This window comes from Stenella coeruleoalba (genome assembly GCF_951394435.1).
Source record: "Stenella coeruleoalba genome assembly, chromosome: 11".
Lineage (NCBI taxonomy): Eukaryota > Metazoa > Chordata > Mammalia > Artiodactyla > Delphinidae > Stenella > Stenella coeruleoalba.
This window is the reverse complement of record NC_137157.1, coordinates 5,662,251-5,679,606: the sequence shown is the minus strand read 5'-3', so window position 1 is coordinate 5,679,606 and position 17,356 is coordinate 5,662,251. Positions and strand designations below refer to the sequence as shown.

At 47.6% G+C, this 17,356-nt stretch overlaps 1 long non-coding RNA gene across 2 annotated transcripts in view; it reads right to left on the bottom strand.

Moving 5' to 3' along the window:
* The window catches only part of LOC307194060, a 35,114-nt gene extending 18,313 nt beyond the window's left edge, over positions 1–16,801 (bottom strand). Inside the window, exons 1-3 of one of the 2 annotated variants that reach the window (XR_013830491.1) lie at positions 16,690–16,801; positions 15,378–15,585; positions 12,484–13,462 (exon numbers count right to left, since the gene is read on the bottom strand). This is a non-coding gene — a long non-coding RNA (uncharacterized lncRNA). Of the gene's footprint in view, positions 1–12,483; positions 13,463–15,377; positions 15,586–16,689 lie in introns of those variants that run through there. The other variant, XR_013830490.1, reaches the window with a different exon arrangement.
* Positions 16,802–17,356: the final 555 nt, after the last annotated feature.

The following is a 17,356-nucleotide window of genomic DNA, read 5'->3' as shown; positions in this document are numbered from 1 at the left end:
TATGATTCAATTGATATAAAACATGCAGAATAAGTAAATCTATAGAAACGGAAAGTAGGTTAGTGGTTACCAGGGGCTAAAGGAAGGGGGAAATGGGACTGCCAACGGGTATGCGGTTTCTTTGGGGGTGACAAAAGTCAGGTAGTGGTGATGGTCACACAACTTTGTGAATATACTAAAAGCCAGGAAATTGTATACTTTAAAAGGATTCATTTTATGGTATGTGAATTACATCAGAATTAGAAAGAAAAAGGAGGAGGAGGGGAAGAGGGAGCAGCGCTTGGTGGGCAGAGAGAAGCTGCTCCCCTGGACGCCTCTGGCATGGGGGGTGCCTTCTCAATAATTTTTAAGGTAATATGTTTACTTGATGGTTATTGAGAATGCGATTAAAAGACCTTAGAGGAAGCAAGGCCAAAGCCGGACACAAAACCAGATGCCTCCCAGAGACAGTCCCGGGGGATGTCCTTGTTTATCTTGGGCGCTGTGGGTCTCACCCAGGCTCACGCCCCCACTGTTAGAGCGAAGCTGGCCGTGCTCCCATGCCTGCCAGCAGAAGGCCCTGGCGCTCAGTGGTCACCACGTTATTACATGCAATTATGAATTTATGACTCATGGATTCTGCCGGTCTGTGGCTTATTGGCATTTCAAAAATCAGGGCAGATTTTCTGCTCATTCCTTTCTGGCCGCTCTCAGCATCAGAGCAAGAAACAAAACTCTCCCTTGCCTCAAGTGAATCAGGAAGCCTAAGTTCCAGCTCTACAGGGAAGTTTTACAGCCATCAATTGTCTGAGGCTCCTAACTTGGCTATCCTTCCCAGCAAAAAAAAAAAAAAAAAAAATTCCCTACTGGGCTTCACATTTAAACGCAAGTGTGTAATGAATAATATTCGAAAACAGTTGGATGTGCATGGCACTATACGAGTATAGGAAATCAGGCTAGGCAACACCTCTAAAGCACTTGATCTGAAGAATCTCAAGTTTACAGGGTTGAAGAAATGAATCCGAATTTTTTCATGTATAGGAAATCCACATTGGCCAGTGCTCTGCTTCCCTCTCTTCGGGCAGCCCTGACTACCTGGCACGGTATCAGTCTGGACCTGTCTTATCTGCCACCATCCGTTGGCAGGTCCCTGTGGGCTGATGCCATGTGAGGCTGAGAACTTCATCCAGAGTGCCAGATACGTCCTTCTTCAACTAGGTACATTTAACTGAACTGAAACCTAGAATCACAACATAGGTAAATTTCCAGAAGAACGTGGCTTGGTACATGTTCATACAGTCAAAAAGTGTTTATTAATCTCCTTCTAGAAGCTTGGGGGTCAATGAACAAAACTGGCACAATCATGGACCTCATGGACCTTATATTCTAGTAATGGAAGACATACAGTAAATTAAGTAAATTATACACATGCGTAAGGGCTATGGAGGTAAATGGAGCGGAGGAGGAAAACAGGTGACATTGAGCAGAGATCTGAAGGGAACCAGAAGGGGAACAATGCCGCGAGGAGGACAAAGAGGCAGCAGGAGGCTAGATGGAGGAAAACCACATGGGTCCCCGTGAGTCTTAGGCTGTGAGTGATGTGTGAAGGCGCTGGAGGGTTTTGTACAGAGAAGAGGGTTACACAAAGGGTTATGACCTGGACTTTGCATTTAAAGGAGCCCTCTGGCTGTATGTCAAGAATAGATCTACATTTGGGGAGGGAGGGAGACGCAAGAGGGAAGAGATATGGGGATATATGTATATGTATAGCTGATTCACTTTGTTATAAAGCAGAAACTAACACACAATTGTAAAGCAATTATACTCCAATAAAGATGTTAAAATACAAAGATCTACAGAGGCAAGAGAGGAAGCAGGAAGTCCATTTACAAGTCTACTGCAATCATCCACGCAAGAGAAGCTGTGGCTTGGACCAGGGTGCTTTTGGAGAAAGTGTTGAAAAATGATCAGATTCCAGACACATTCTGAAGGAACAGCCAATGTATTTCCTTACAGACGTGACCTGGCAGGCAAGAAAATGGCGGGATTGAACGGCTATTAACTGAGATGGGAGAGGCCGTAGGTAGGTCAGGTGTGGAGGAGGAGATCAAGAATTCCTTCTGGACATATTACAGTTGAGATGCTTATTCAATAGCCCAATAGCCCTACTGAATAGGCAGCTGGATGTATGAGGGACGAAGACAGAAGTTTGGGGATTGTCAGCAAACAATGTATATAAAGGCATGATATCAGATCAGCCCACCAGAAAAGTAGGTGTAAAAAGAGAAGAGCTGTCAGGGCCGAGCCTTGGGGTATGCCGACATTCAGAGCTCAGGGAGATGAGGAAGAACTGGCACAGGCGACTGAGGGAGAGTGACCAGTGAGAGAGGAGAAAAACCAGGGGACTCGAGTGTCCAGGAAACCAAGTGAAGAAAGTGTGTCAAGGAGGAGGGGGTGATGTTGTGTGTCAAAGGTGATAGGGATAATCATGTAAGATGAGGACCAAGAACTGCCCTTTGGATTAAGCCAGCTGGGAACCACCCATGACCCTAATAGTAGCCATACTGGTGGAACTGGGTGGTTAGGAGGAAGCCTGTCTAAGTGAGTTCAGATAAACTCAGAGAGGAGTCAGTGACAGCAGATAGAGATGCCTGTTTCAAGGAACTCTGCTGTAAAGCAGAAGGGTGGGAACCGGAGGAGGGATGGGGTCAGGAGAAAACCGTCCTTAACACAGGAGAATCAGTAGCACATCTGGATACTCGCGATCGCGACCCAGCCTCAGGGCCAAGAGGGATGAAGCGGGAGAGAAGGGAGAGAATGGCTGGTTCCCATAGGTTTGCCTGCGGAGACAGGGTCTCCTCTCGTGGCCAAGCCTCCTCTAGGCGCATGGACCGTTCACGCCTCGTGACAAGGAGAAGAGAGAGCGTGTGAACGGATATGTAGAGGAGGGCGTGTGGCAGTTCCCTTCTGCTGGTGTCTCTTTTCTCTGTGAAAGCTGGGTCAGCAGCAGCGAGTGAGGACGGGGAAAGGACATGGAATGAAACCGTCGTCTGGAAGGGAAGGCAAGCAGGAGAAGCAGCAGCAGTGCCAGGAGTGCTGAGCCCCCCGAGGCCCGTGGACAGGAACTCATGGGCCAGTACTCGTGGCGGTGCCGCGTTTCTCCAGCCACATTCAGCTGCACGGCAAGGCCACTGAGCTAGGTTTACCTGGGGTCAGAGTTTTGAAGAGCACATGTGATAAGGCAAGGTGAGGGCATGTGCAAGGGACGCGATGACATGGCACAGAGGGCTCAGAAGGAGCACCAAGGATGGCGAGGATGATCGTGTACGTGAGGTAACTGGACCAGACTGAAGAAGAGACAAGGGACTCAGCTTAGGAAGAATTTTAAGAAGGGAAAAAAATGATTCAAATCCAATTAGCATTTAAGAGGGACTTACTTTGAACCAGGAAATGTGCTTAAGATTGATGAAAAACTCATTTAACCCTTCCCAGGCCCAATCACTTACTGCTCTTCCCGTTTCATAGGTGAGGAAATGGGTGCTCAGAGCAGGCAAGCAATTTGCCCAGGAGCACAGTGCTAAACCCCGAGCTGGGTCCAGAGTCAGGCTCTTCCCAGGTATCAAGTTTGCATGGCTGTCAACAGCCAAGGCTTTCCTGCTGCTTTTTGCAAAATTCACAAGTTCCTTGAAGGCAGTGGCGAGTCTCTGGCACCCCCATTGCTGCCTGCACGGCTAAGGTTCTGGTCTCCTGCCTGACCTGCTCTCCAAGCACGGGGGCGGGGGGATCCTCTGTAACTGCGTTCCTCGTTGTGGTTATTGCTGATGCAGTTAACCACTTTATTTTATCCATAAATTCCCTTCCTAATAACAATAAGGCATGCCAGGGCTTTGGCCTCATGCCTTATTGCACCACCTGAGGAGCGAGATAATCACCCAGAAATGTACTGCCTGTTGTGCATTTTATTACTTGAATACAAAGAGATTCAATTCAAGAAACACTTAGTTGAAGACAGCACACACACAAAAAAATAGTAATCATATGAAAAGTAATGCCTCCTAATGCTACTGAGTACACTGCAGGGAATAAGCCTCTTCCAGCGGGAGAACGGTCTGGATGACCCGTTGGGTCTTCTCCAGTTCTAATTTCTACCAACTGCAGGGTCATAAAAGCTAGTGAGACTTCAATTACAATACAAATACTCGGAAAAGCCAAATCTGGATCACTCTGAAAACGGAGACTATGTGGATGTTATACCTAAACGTTCTTGGTGTAAGCATTTTCCAACCAACTCTGCTCTCAACCGCTCACTCTTCAGCGAATGCTGCAGGCCACACACTGGCGAGAGTGGAGGAACAGAAAGAGAAGTATGGCCCACCCAGCCCCCAGGAGTTCAAGACCTAACTTGGGATGTAAAGAAAATGGCACGTTTTAAAAGAACAGGAACAAGGTATCCCCACAGGACGTCTAACTACCCTGACGTAGCTTACAGAAACTCAGTGACACCTGTCTTCCTGGAGTTGATGAGAGTTGAAGTGCATCACCCCATCGCAGGGGTTACGCTAAAGACTTTGCCCAAGAGATGTCCTCATCAGTTCATCTCAAGAGGACAGGAGCTATTATTCCATTTTTAGATTCCTCAAGCAGACATAACATGGTTTTCTATTGTTACTAAAACCATTATTTTCTACATGCATTTATTTTCTATTTAAAAAAATTAGTTTTGGGAACTTCCCTGGTGGCACAGTGGTTAAGAATCCACCTGCCAATGCAAGGGACACGGGTTCGAGCCCTGGTCTGGGAAGATCCCACATGCCGCGGAGCAACTAAGCCCGTGCACCACAACTACTGAGCCTGTGCTCTAGAGCCCATGAGCCACAACTACTGAGCCCGACTGCCACAACTACTGAAGCCCATGTGCCTAGAGCCCATGCTCTGCAACAAGAGAAGCCACCGTAATGAGAAGCCCGTGCACCGCAACAAAGAGTAGCCCCCGCTCTCCGCAACTAGAGAAAGCCCGCACACAGCAATGAAGATCAAACAAAGCCAAAAAATAAATAATTAAAAAAAATTTTTAAAAGGCTATTGAAGCAGACATGCAGCTTTGAAACAGTGGTTCTTAAAATGTGGTCCCTGAACCAGCAATATCAACATCACCTGGGACCTTTCTAGAAATGCAAATTCTCAGGCTCCAACCCAGACCAACCAACCTGAAACTCTGGGGTGGTGGCCCAGCCATCTGTGTTTTAACAAGCTGGGACCACTGCTTTAGAAGAAGCTGAAGTGGATTTCTAAGTACAAGTCTATAGTTTTTAAGGAGGCTCATGTGTAAAGTTCCCGGCTTGATATCAAAATGAAGCTAAAAGACCAGCACACGTGGCATTTAGGTGATTCTAGTAGCGTCACCTCGCAATAACCTATTTTGCTGGCCACTGGTTCATCATCAACCTTGTGAGTTAGACACCATTATCCACATGTTTAGAGGTGGAGAAATGAAACACCACAGGGAAAAGCCAAATTTACTCATGAGGCCAAGACCCAAAGTCGCCTGAATTTAATCCTAGGCTTTTTGCCCAACTGTGCTAGGGGTCTGCACTCACCCAGGTACACGTGAGGGGTCTGTGTGCATGCTCACATCGACACATGGATAAGAACAATGAAATCTGCACATATTAATAGAGTAGTAAGAAAACCTGTCAATTCTCAAGAATGGATGCCTCGCACTTGCAGAACAGTCTAACAATTCTGCAACCTACTCAAAATAACATGTAGAAAATTAAAAGCGAGTCATCTACATACATATCTAATCAAATATTAGGATTCCGGGGTTCCTGACACCAGCGTGTGAAGCCCAGTCCGCCTCCCCCGTCTCGGTCTCACACTCCCTTAAGATCTTAGAATCGGCTGGCAACCCCTCGTTTACTGACCTAAACATAGGAATTATAAGAATGCAAGTTGATTTACAACTATATTCCAAATGATAGGGTATCATAAAAAACAATTTAGCCAGTCATCTGAATTCAATTTAGCGGAAAAATCCCTGGTTATAAACCAACCTTTTCCCCAGCCGGTGGCCCCTGGCATCTGAGCCTCGGCCTTCCTGCGCCCAGGGTCTCCCCCGACGTCAGGGTCTCCTCAAACCCCCAGGCAGGCTCTTACCTTCCTCCCGAACCGCATTTTCACAAATACCTTCTCTTGCAGCATAAATTTCAAGTCTACCCACATGCACCACAAGGCTCACCCACACCAGCTCAGAAATCAAACTCCAAATAAAACACAAGCCTCTCACAGTTTGATCTGGTGATTATTTACCACTATTATAAATAACGATATAGAATATGTCAAAACAGAAAGACATGTTTAGCACGATGTTAAGAGAAAAGGTACAGTGAGGTATACGCTATAAACATGATATAAAAACGTATTTCCACGGGAGGCCAGGGTCTACAGGGCCTCATCTTGCAGACAAAAACAGCTCTGCTGGGCTGGTGCGCACACTGAGCTTCACCTTAAATGTTCTCTAATAAACGTATCACAGCATGTTAGATATAACATGCCTGCCGGGGCCTACCCGGCAGCATGTGACCCGGCTCCTGCCTTCGCCACTCTCCCCACCTGCTTCCCACGGCCCCATGGGCCCCTCTGCCCAGATCCTCTCCTCCCCCAACTCCTCCCCCAGCTGACTCCTCTCACCGCCTGATCCACATGTGGCCATGGCCTCCTTAGAGACAGCGCCCTGCTTGCCTTGCCTACATCCTCCTGGTAGAGTCTCTCATCACAGCCTGTCCTTCCCCTGCACTGCACTCACCTCAATGAGTAATTATACTTTCATTTGGGAAACTATACACTAGATTATAGGCTCCATGAGATAAAAGTGTTTTTGCACTACTGTACCCCCTGCCCCAGAGCACCCAGTATCACTGGAGCTCCAAGAGCATTTATCAAATTAATCACAGCCCCGGCTTTCAAACAGCACTCTCCTCCAAAAACGTGCGCGCGCGCACACACACACACACCCTGCCACTCCTTGGTCTTGTTTAGGATCGTCACGCTCTTTCCCACCATCCAAGGTAGAAGCCTCGGCATCATCTGTGATTTCTCACTCTCATACCCTGTGCCGAGAACTAGTGACCAGGGTCAAAGGTTTTCTTAATTAACACCCATGACCCTCATGATTGTTTGATGTCTGTGTTCCCTGTTAGACCATCAGTGCCGCGAGAGCAAGGAGCACATCTGATGATGGTGGTCCAAAAAATAATGCTTACTGCGTTTAACTGAATTGAGTGTTGTGGTTTGGGGATCGTTTATATCAGCATGAACTCCTTGATGCTCCGGAACACAGATCCTGAAGAAAAGGCTTATCCTGTTTCGCCTGTAACACGCCTTCTCTATCATGGACACAGAAGTCTAGTTTCAGAAACTGCCTCAGAAATTCACTCCTGCCTAATGAATATTTTCAGACTCACCACCACACCTAATGTGATGACAGATACAGCAACAGGCAACAGAAAAACAAGCTGCGTCAGAGAAACTGACCACACGTCAGCTGTCAAGCAGCTGTTCCCAGCTCAGACATGGTTTCACCGGCAGCCTTTTAAAATGTAATCCACGGAAACGACCGCATCCTCCCGGCTCCTGTGAGCAGACCAGGAGTGTCGAATGTGTCCTATTTATAGTGCAGCCGGGCCCCAGCAAGTCCTTGGATGCTGGCAAAGGGAAGATGAGACGGTTTCCCAGCTCGAGTTCCGTAACGGAAAGTCGTGGGGCTGCCGCCACCTACAGCCAGACACGTGGACCTGCACTGTCCAGAGAGCCCTGCGGGCCTGGCGGAAGCATCTTCCGAGTTCACCGTGGCCAGCTAACACCTGTGGTCACGTGCAGCACCAAACGAAGGCCATTCGACTTTAAAATTTATAAGCCGATGTTTGTTGATACGATATGTAAGTTCCTAGAGGACAACTGTGGCACAAGAATCAGCACTGAGCACACGCCTGCTGCGTGAACAACTGAAACAAACCGGATGGAAGTGATCGTGGTATCACCACCACTTTCTGAGCACCTTTGTCTCGAGGCCTGAGCCCAGCACCACACAGTGAACTCGCCAGGTTCCTCTGACCCGGCTGCTGACACAGGCGCTGGGGAGAGAGGAGCGCTTGCCTGGCCTTGGCTCTGCTCCACGTGGTGCTGGCGGCGGTGGCACTATCTGTTTTGGAGCTGTTTTGTTTCACTGCCTTCAAGATAAACTATTTCTGAATTTGTGAATTCTGAAAAGTAAGAGAGCAGTGGGGTTAGATGGATTTTCTTATTTAGCTTATCAAGCCACAGGAACAGAGCCCTCGGGTCTGCAAAATAATCCGATCTTGCGAGTTACTGGAAAATTGTGTCCAAAACCTTGGGCGGGTCCTTCATGTGAATTTCACACCAAATCTTAGGTTTCTCAGGTAGAAGTATTTTATGTCAACACAATGAGCACCACTTCTTTTCCCATAACTCAAACACACACACACACCACACACACACACACACACACACACACACACACACACCACACACCACACATACACACCACGCATACACACCACACACAGACACCACACACACACCGCACACACACCACACACCGCACACACACACCACACACACACACACACACACCACACACCACACATACACACCACGCATACACACCACACACAGACACCACACACACACCGCACACACACCACACACCGCACACACACACCACACACACACACACACTGCACACACACACTGCACACACACACCACACACCACGCATACACACCACACACAGACACCACACACACACCGCACACACACCACACACCGCACACACACACCACACACACAAACCACACACACACCACACACACACACCCCCCGCACACACACACCACACACACACACCACACACCATACACACACACACCACACACACACACACCCCGCACACACACACCACACACACACACCACACACCATACACACACACACCACACACACACACCACACACACACCACACACACCACACACACACACACACACACACACCACACACACAAACCACACACACACCACACACACACACACCGCACACACACACCACACACACAAACCACACACACACCACACACCACACACACCCCGCACACACACATCACACACACACACCACACACCATACACACACACACCACACACACCACACACACACACCACACACACACCACACACACCACACACCGCACACACTCCGCACACACACACATACCACACACACCACACACACACCACAAACACATGCATACACACATACATACATACACACACACATCACACACACACACCACACCACAATCTCACACACACACCACTGTGGTTCCCTCCATTTTCCTCACATCAGCCAGAACAATCATTTTAAAATACTGATCTCCTCGCGTTACTTCCTTGCTTTAAAAACTCCAATTGCTTCCTACGGCCCTTAGAAAACTAGGACCAGAGTCCTTAACCGTGTCACAGGCCTGCTTCTTTCTCCACGACTCTGGCCGCCGGCGCGCCTTCTAAGCGGTCAGCAAGCGCTGTCAACGTTACTTGCACAACACGTCTTACCTCGACCCCCTGCCCTCTCCATCCCTCACGCCACTGCCCACGCTCGTCCTCACCCATCTGGATTCCAGAAAGAGCCCCTTAGATGCACCCAGGTCTCCAACTCCTTTCTGCTCCATCCTCCTCTGTTGCCAGGATTTATCTTTCTAAAGCACAGATACAGTTCCATTACTCCCTGGCTTAAAAAACGTGCAAGGCAAAACTACACACGTGTTAAAATTCCACAGGACTGTGCACCAAGAAATGAAATGAGTGCCTGTCAAAACCGGTGACATCTTAATAAAGCCTCTATTTGTTCCTAGCACTGCAGCAAAGACAGCGTCCTGGTTTGCTAAGTGTGCTACGGTTATTCCGTAAGATGCCACCACTGGGGGAAGCTGGGGGCACACGGGAACTCCCTGTACTGATTCTGCAACTTTTTTGTGAATCTACATTGCTTTTAATTAAAAAAAAAAAAAAGCCAACCAAAAACATGTACTTGCACTACTTCTCCAGGGTGTACAGACTGAAATCAAGCTTCTAACTGTGGGATGTAAGATCATTCACATCATTACTAACCTGGCCCCAGGAGGCTCTTCCAGACACACAGCTCCGTGCCTGCTGCATTTTTACACAGAATCTGAATGAATGTACCATGTAGTCCCTCCCCTCTGAGTACGGGTTCATGCTTTTTCCTCCTCTGCCACCACACTCCAATTCATCTTTCAAGACTGAGGGTAGAGCCCCTCCTTCATGAGGCCTTCCTATCCTCCTTAAAACTAATCATGCCTTATATCTGGAAAAGGCGAAAGCTCTAATTCAAAGAGATACATGCACCCCAATGTTTACTGCTGCACTATTTACAACAGCCAAGACATGGAAACAACCTAAATGCCCATCGACAGATGAATTGATAAAGAAGATGTGGTACATATATTTATACAGTGGAATACTACTCAGCCATAAAAAAGAATGAAATGATGCCATTTGCAGCAACATGGATGGACCTAGAGATTATCATACTAAGTGAAGTAAGTCAGACAGAGGAAGACAAATAGCATATGATATCACTTTTATGTGGAATCTTTAAAAAATGACACAAATAAACTTATTTACAAAACAGAAACAGACTCAAAACAGACATAAAAAACAAACTTATGGTTACCAAAGGGGAAATGGGGGAGGGATAAATTAGGAGTTTGGGATTAGCAAATACAAACTACTATATATGAAATAAACAACAAGTTCCTACTGTATAGCGCAGGGAACTATATTCAATATCTTGTAATAACCTGTAACAGAAAAGAATCTGGGGACTTCCCTGGTGGCACAGTGGTTAAGAATCCACCTGCCGGGGCTTCCCTGGTGGTGCAGTGGTTGAGAGTCCGCCTGCTGATGCAGGGGACACGGGTTTGTGCCCTCCGGGAGGATCCCACATGCCACGGAGCATCTGGACCCGTGAGCCATGGCCGCTGAGCCTGTGCGTCCAGAGCCTGTGCTCCGCAACGGGAGAGGCCACAGCAGAATCCACCTGCCAACACAGGAGACGTGGGCTCGAGCCCTGGTCCCGGAAGATCCCACATGCTGAGGAGCAACTAAGCCTGTGTGCCACAACTACTGAGCCCGCGTGCCACAACTACCGAAGTCTGCGCACCTAGAGCCCGTGCTCCGCAACAAGAGAAGCCACCGCAATGAGAAGTCTGCGCACTGCAACAAAGAGTAGCCACTGCTCGCCGCAACTAGAGAAAGCCCGCACGCAGCAACAAAGACCCAACGTGGCCAAAAATAAATAAATAAATAAATTTATTTTTAAAAAAAGAATCTGAAAAAGAATATACATATATATGTGTAATTGAATCACTTTGCTGTATACCTGAAACTAACACAACATTGTTAATCAACTACACTTCAATTAAAAATAATAAAATTAAAATTAGGGCTTCCCTGGTGGCGCAGTGGTTGAGGGTCCGCCTGCCGATGCAGGGGACGCGGGTTCGTGCCCCGGTCCGGGAGAATCCCACGTGCTGCGGAGTGGCTGGCCCGTGGGCCATGGCCGCTGGGCCTGCGCGTCCGGAGCCTGTGCTCTGCGACAGGAGAGGCCGCAGCAGTGAGAGGCCCGCATACCGCAAAAAAAAAAAAAAATTAAAATTAAATAAATAAAAATTTAAAAAAACTAATCATACCTTTACAGACAACTTGGTCTTATAGTTTTGCTTTGCCAATTGTTTTATTTAGTAAAGAAAAGGACAGGGACTTCCCTGGTGGTCCAGTGGTTGAGACTCCGCGCTCCCAATGCAGGGGGGCCAGGTTTGATCCCTGATCAGGGAACTGGATTCCGCATGCCGCAACTAAAGGAGCCCGCATACTGCAACTAAAGATCCTGCATGCCGCAACTAAGACCCAGCACAGCCAAATAAATAAATAATTTTTTTTTTTTTAAAAAGAGGACAAAAAGGTCAAAGGCACCCATATTTCCATGACCTTGCTAGGGGCCGGGGCACGTCAAGAATAAAGTATTAATACCTCCCAGTCCATCCCTCTAGTCCCACATCTAGCTTCACTTTGATTCTCTGCTTCCAGACCTTTCTCTCGGCTGTTTATCTGTGCGCCCTGCTAGTTAGTCAGTGAGGTCTTCCAGTGGAGAGAATCAGCTGCACTCATCTTCCTGTACTCAGCACCTACCATGGGGCCTGGCACGCAGGAAGCACTCTATTAATCTTTGTTCTCAATGGACCCCAGTTATCAACACCTAACAGTGCAAGGGTAAGGAGCGTGGGTTCATTTTACCCTTGATCTCGAAAGCCAAGCAATGTTCTGAGTATGAGCGAGGCACTGTGATGAGCCCTTTAGGTCACCCCTGGCTTTGCACCATCTTCAGTTTAGGTTTTCTATATAAAGAGAATTAATAAATACGATTATATCAAAACTTGTATGGTAAGGTAGAAAATAGCAAGGATAATAAAACCAATGCCCCCAAACAAGCACCGACTCATAGACCATCAGAGGCACTTACTAACCACAGGCAAAAACATGATTAGAAGGCTATTCCACTGATATATTTGTTTTACTTGCCAGATAAGTATTGATGTCCAGTTTCTAACAGATGCTATTTATATCAGAATCATAACAAAAGTGCCATCCATCTGCCTTGGCATCCAGAGAAAACATAATTCAACATGACAGTAAGAAATGTGCACAGCCAAACAGAAATGGCATCAGAAGCAAAAACTGTTGGAACTGGTATCATGGGGGGAAAATTATCACTTGACAAAACTGGAAAAAGTTGCAAGCAACACAAAAAATGTTGGCAGCTAAATCCAAATACTTGAGAAAAATCTTCTCCTTGTCTATTCTGATATCAAATGGATGTTTGGCAGATTCTGGGGCACATACACTTTAAAGCTCCCTTTTTAGACCTTCGTACACTCACTCCCTCATTTACTGAGCATCTCTACTTTTGGACAGTGGAAAAAATAAAGGGCTTGGAGTCAAGAAGACACGGAGTCAAACTGGTCCCACTATCTACCAGGCAAACCTGCGAGTTAATTAACCTCCTCCTGACCCAGTTTCCTCAACTGCAAAATGGAGATAATATCTCTCTTTAAAGCATGTTATTCATAACCTGGAATCTAGGGACAAGGTACACATGTGTGCATTTTTAGATCTTCAAACTCTCAGAGGTTAAATGCCAAAGTGTGTGTGAGGTGATTCTTCTCGAGAGAGGATACATGGCTTCCACCAGGTTCTCAAGGGGCGAGTGACCCACGACGGTTCAGCGCCACACTCCGAAGGCTGTGCCAGGACTCAGATGATGCATCTAAAGAGCCTGACACACAGCAGGCTGTGCTCACTCCCGGACAGCTGTCCTTAACTTTAGGTCCTGGGAAGGCACAGAAACACGAATCAGCCAGAGCCCAGGGTCAAAGGCAGGGAGACCATTACGGTATAAGGCGTTGAGGGTCGTCTCCGGGTTTCATAGGACGAGGAAGAAAGGCAAACCAAAGTCTGTCCAGAAACACTCCAGCGGGAGAAAACAACAGGGTGGAGGCACCGGGCACATCAGGACAGTGACCTGACCATCACCGCAGTGTCCTCAATGCCTAGACAGGGCCTGGCATACAGCAAGTGCTCCATAAGTAACCGTTAAGTAAACAAATGACTGGGACCAACCCAGGGTCCAGGATAAGACCATTTACAAATTCCCAGGAGAAAAAACACAATTCAGAAGGTGTTCCTGAAAACTACTACTATTCAAAAAATTTTCATTTCCAAACTCCTACGCAAATACAATCATCCACATTCTCTCCCTTAACAGTGAGGACACGCTGAGCCTACAGCCTGGTCACCCTGTAGTAAACCCGGCCACCCAGGGCTTGGTTATGAACCCCAGGAGAAATGTCCTTTAGATGGAGGCGTTAGAAATGCTTTCTTTTTTTTCCAAAGGAACTAAAATGCCTTATTTGCCTGGACAAAATGAATTCAATTGCTTTCTTTTTTTTTTCTTCTTAATTTTCTTCTCCTGGGTTCAAGAAGCTCACAGCTAATAAAACAAAACTAAAGCACACTCACAAATATAGAGAACAAACTAGCGGTTACCAGTGGGGAGAGGGAAGGGGGGAGGGGCAATATAGAGGCGAGGGGAAAAAAGGGGTTATTATGGGATTATATGAACTCATGTGTGTGAAACTTTTGAAAACTATAAAGCACTACAGAATTTAAAGAATCTTTCATTCAATGAAAAAAAAAAGAAGCTCACAGCTAAATTTGCAGCCCAACTATATTAACCATTACAGATGATCTGACTACTCTCTTTCCTCCTGAAGTTACTTTCCTATTTTACCATATTGTATATATTTTTAGAAGTCACCTCGAAGCCCAGTGGGACTTCTGGAGTACACACATATCTGAGAGTGTAAGAGCACTGGTCAAGAACACAGGCTCTGGGAATTCCCTGGAGGTTGGTGGTTAGGACTCTACACTTTCACTGCCGAGGGCCCGGGTTCAATCCCTGGTCAGGGAACTAAGATCCCGCAGGCCGCACGGAGGGCCCAAAAAACAAAAACAAAAATAAGAACACAGCCTCTGTCACCAGGCAGTCCTGACGCAGAAGCCACACGTCACCATCTATCAGCTTTGTTGTCCCTTAGCTTCTCTGCATCCCTGCTGTCTCATCTATGAAATGGAAATAATAACTGTATTTTTCATATGCAGGAAGTGAGCACTAAATTAAAAAGGTAATGTGAGGTCCCAAACTGTGCCTGGAACACGGTAAGTGCTCAATAAGTATTAGCCAGGCGGAGCAGTAGTAGTAGAGACAGTAAAACTGCAGAAAAACAGACGAAAAGATAACAATGGCGCCTGAAACAAATTAAACAAAATAGCAGTACAAGATTGCAACCGGAGAAAAAAGTGGAAAACGAGGCTCCTTCGTGCTCGAAGTGCTTCATGTTCATATGTTATTCATTCACAGAGTTTTCTCAAATGCTCCCTCCCTTTGCATCTCCTCTCCTAAATGGCGTGGATATCCTAGATAGCAGTGCGTTGAAGGTGAATTAATATTTAACTAGTACAAGTATTCAACCTACACAGCTGCACAGCCTAGACCTGGGGTATTCTTAGATAAGTATGCTGTACAAAAAAGGTCAGCTCGCTAGTGGTATTTAAAGGAAGGAAGCAACTGTTGGCTTCTTGCCTCACTCACACCTTCTCATCTGTACTGTACAGCTTGTTTGTCAATCCTGGCAGGGGAAAGAGTCATCCAAGAAAAGCTTCAGTGACCATGATGATCTACTAACCTTAAACATTCACTCGATACCTGTAAAGACGCTTTATTAAAGCGACTGTCTGGTTAACAGCCAATGGCGTCCCGCTGGATTCCTGCTCTGGGCGGGCGCCAGACTCCTGAGCACCCTCCTGGAGCTGGTTCTGTCTCCATGTGCCACTCAGCTGCAGGGGTCACAGCATGGGCGCTGTAGAGATCTCTGCACAGGAAGAGGTGGACAGCTGGAAAAGGTCAGGGAAACGGAAGACAAAATGGACAGCAAATTTAAAGTCTCATGTAAGCATTTCTTGACAAATATCTACAAGCACCTGCCATGAGCCAACAACTAAACTGATGGTATAGGGAAAGGGAGAGCACAGGTAGCTGAAATAAATCCTTGCCCTCCTAAAGCTTCCAGTAAGGCTGAGTGGGAGACAAATATGTTCACGGAAAATCAAAATTCTTGCCTGATTCACTTTTGATTCCCCAGAACTTAGCCAAGTAAATGTTGAATTGAAGACAACGGATAATAGAAAGAGATGAAGGAACAGCAGTATGTGAAAAGTCAAAAAAAAGTCTTTACAGCATTTCTGTAAGTCTACTCATTTAGGGGCACATACAGCTTAAGAAACATGATTAAATTACTCCTCTCGAAAGTGAAGTAGGAGTCCTCTTAACAGGGGCAAGGCATCCTGAAAGGCAAAGATTTTCAGGAGAGAAGGAAAACGAAGTATGGGGTGATTTAACCACAGTCTTAAAGAACCTCTGAAATTTCAGAGTGCTTCCAAACAACATTTCTGAGAGAGGCAGGGATAACTCGTGCGGCCTGAGGACGAAGAATGTTCCAGAAAGACCAGAGATCCTGACATGCGACATAAGTGCTGAGTTTGAATTCTGGCTCTGCAACTTCCGGTTGTGTGATTTGGGGACAACCCCCTTCACCCCGTGGAATTCAAGTCCTCATCTATAAGGCGGAGTTTAAAATATTCGAAAGACTGCTGTGGGGACAGATGAAATAAGGGACATGAAGCATTTTGTAAACTGGAGCGATGTAACCCTCAGAGATGCAGGGAGGCAGATTCGCCATCTTCCTCGTTGCTTATAGTCGGTTTCCCCCACACAAACGAGACGGTACTATTCACTGCAGTAGCCCCAGGGCCGACAACGGCTCCTGCCAGAGGCAGGCGCGCCACACACGTGTGGAACGAGTAAACGGGTCACCAGCCCTATGCCACGGACGGGGAGGGGACGCTCCGCGTCCCGGGGCTGTGGGACTGCCAGAGCTGCCCGCCCGGGCCCTCCTCAGCCCCCCGGGCTCGCGCGCACTCGCCGCCGTGCCGTCTTACCCCGGCCCCTTCTCAACCCTCCGCCTCGCTGGGCCCCTTCTGAGCGCCGACGAACTTCCAAGCGCGGACCCCAGGGCCCGAGGCCGCAGAAGCCCAGCCCACTCGGCGTCTCTAGGACGCTGTTGCCCGAGCGACGATGGCGCTCGCTGATTGGAGAACAAGTTTCCACACCTGGCAAGGAGCGGAGCTCCTATTGGTCAAGTCGACTACGGAATTGGGGGGGCGGAGGGGTGAGCCCAAGCCTGCCGGTGGCTCCGCCCCCTCAGAAGAAACTTCCGCCGGAAATCCTTTCCCCCGGGCGCGGGAACTCGGTCGGAGTTCTGGTGGCCCGCGTTGTAGAAGCGTGTTTCTGTTAACGTGGCCTTCGCGCGAGCTGTCGGACAGGTCTCACAGAACCAATTCGAGCCGCGTGGCCACACAGGAGCCAGTCCCTTGCTGCGAAGCAGACTCCTCACTTGTAAAAACCGAGCTTACCCACTCAGGACCTGGTATCAGGATGAAGGGAGGAATGTATCTAAAGCCGCAACCGCGTGCTACGCCCTTTCTACATGTTAGCACTTAGGGCGATTGTGATCGTTGCATTAATTGGTGTGTCTGATTGTGTCCTGCTGGCCTCCTCCAGGAGACCTGGTGAAGGCAGGACAAGGTTGCTCTGCCAACCCCTGTA